At 33.8% G+C, this 2,523-nt stretch overlaps 1 non-coding gene across 1 annotated transcript; it reads left to right on the forward strand.

Moving 5' to 3' along the window:
• Window positions 1–1,611: 1,611 nt before the first annotated feature.
• Window positions 1,612–1,804, forward strand: LOC145293476 (U2 spliceosomal RNA). Its single transcript, XR_013869734.1, has one exon. It is a non-coding gene; the product is annotated as a U2 spliceosomal RNA (small nuclear RNA).
• Window positions 1,805–2,523: the final 719 nt, after the last annotated feature.

The following is a 2,523-nucleotide window of genomic DNA, read 5'->3' on the forward strand; positions in this document are numbered from 1 at the left end:
CTAAATTTGTTGAAGAAATCTATTATAATAAATCCGTATTCCTGTTTGTTTGTTCAGAGTGATGTCATAGTTCATATAATATACAGGATGTCCAAAAAGTCACTGAAGGGGTTTGAACTGAAATAGATTCGATATTTTTGATGATAACTTTCTCTAATTTAAACATAATCTGAGTAAGACATTGGAAGAAAAGAGAACAATGGAAAATTCAAACAATCGTTATTTATGATAAATAATGTCTTTTGATTGTTCCCCATTTCCAGCTTCGCATATATGTGCTTTTTCCAAAACATTATTCAATACAGCTAGTAGAATCCCTGGATTGCAATTTAACTCCTTTATTTCGTCCTGATATTTTTTCTTCGGTTCTTGAATAGTTTGGGAGTTTGTTAATATGGACTTTTTTTTAAAAATATCCTCACAATAAAAAGTTGGGGCTAGTCAAGTCTGGGAAACGTGGTAGCTATTTGACATTGTGATAGCAAGAGATAATATGCGAAACCTAAAAGTGACACCATTTAAAAGACATTATTTTTCATAAATATATTTAAATTTTGCCTTATGTTTTTTTTTTTTATTAATTTTCCATAAAACAGAAACATATCCTTAATAATAAAGAAGCTATTCAAACCCTTCAGTTGCTTTTTACATATTGTATATTCGTGTTATGGTATCACGTATAACATCATGGATTAAAGCATCATACATGATGTCATAATGTCACGTCTTGCGTCATGTAGAGAGCCAAAAGTGAAAGTATTTCCCTGGTAACGACCAGTAGTCCGCTTGTAAAATATATAATGGGAAAGAATAGAAGCTCTATGGAGAGGAACAAATGTCTCATGATAAAATAATCTTTCTTTTTTCGGTTTCACAAGGGTCTGAACTGACCTTCACTCATGACCTGAAAGGGAAGACGGTACTTTTTCACGTAGCACACCGGATTTCAGTGATGTTGGCTCGGGTTCAACTGGTAGCTGATATCGACCGCCGGAATATGCCGAGCACTGATCAAATGTAAAAATGCCAGGAAACAAAAATAACCTTTATTGGATACTAATTACAATGAACAATGGAGATACAATTAAATATAATTTACCATGAGTTTTATGCATATATATATATATATATATATATATATATACATATATATATATATATATATATATACATTGTTTTAAATAAAAATTTCTTTTTAGTCGCATGCAAGTGACTCTATAAGTCACTCCGTCGGTCGGACGGTCGGTCGGACGGTCGGTCGGTCGGTCGATCTGTCCGTAACACTTTTGTGCTTGGCCTTTTTGGTTAAGCTCAAAAGTCTGTTGTTAATAGATGCTGTCCTTAGCTTTTTAACCTTTTCTTGGCCTTTTCTTGGCCTTTTGGCCAAGCTCAAAGTGTAGTATCTGTTCCCGCAGATACTGCAAGCAAACACCATATGTGGGGGCGACCTCACATATAAGACGTTGGTCAATGTAGGGGCAACCCTTCATGCCAATTGTTACTATCCAGCTCCCCTACTCCCCGGGGAGTTGGTCCCCATTTCCCCTTCACTCCTCACATTAAAAATCGGCCTTGTGCCTAATTTGCTCGGTTGGGGGAGCAAATAAATACAGCTTTTCTTGGCCTTTTGGCCAAGATCAAAGTGTAGTATCTGTCTTACAACAGACTGTACTTATGTTTGTAACTTTATGATATAAAGTGGGGGATCACTTTTCTGTATTAATTTAATGTAAAATGATCACCCATTTTACAAACAGTCAGTGTCAAAGCCATTCTCGTCATTCTCCAGATCATTGAAGTTTTTTTTTTTTGAAGGAGTCTAGTTATTTTTTTTAGCATTGAAGTCATTCTTCATGTCATTCAATTCATCCTTAAGCTCATTAAAGTCATTATAAGTCATTTACTTTTTATTTATTTAAGTAATTTCAGCCCATTTTTCGGTCATTTTAGTTTATCTTTAAGAATTTCATGTCAATCCTACATTCACGCATTCCTTCATTACACGAGAGCACGCGACTAATGGATATCGGCCTTGTTTCTTTTACAAGAAAATTTTAATGAAAAAAAGAATTATTTTTGTAAGTTCTTAGGATTATTTTTTTGTTTTTTGTTAAAGCGTTTGAATTTTATTTATTTTTGTTTGTTTTTTTGTTTTTGTAAGAATAGTTCTAGAATTTTAAGGAAACTAAAAACATTTTTAATGGTTAGGATTATGTTTTAACCGATCAAATTTTTCCGAAATTAAAAGGTTATTTCTTAGGACGAGAGTTAAGGGTTAGAGTTAGGATAAATATTTTGGGTTAGAGTTTAGGGTTACAGTTGGACTGGTTAAAGGTATGCGCGAACAAAAACTAACTTTTTTCTTCCAATTTATTAAAAAAATATTAGTTAAGCGCGTTTGTTATCGCTTTTCCATGAGCTAATCAACTTGATCAGCGCTCAGTATATTCCGGCGGTTTACATCAGATGCCGATTGTTCCCGAGCTTACATTCGGTCTGCTAAGTACAAAATTACCGAGAACA

This window comes from Euprymna scolopes, chromosome 14 (assembly GCF_053919585.1).
Source record: "Euprymna scolopes isolate OS-2025 chromosome 14, ASM5391958v1, whole genome shotgun sequence".
NCBI classification, from domain to species: domain Eukaryota; kingdom Metazoa; phylum Mollusca; class Cephalopoda; order Sepiida; family Sepiolidae; genus Euprymna; species Euprymna scolopes.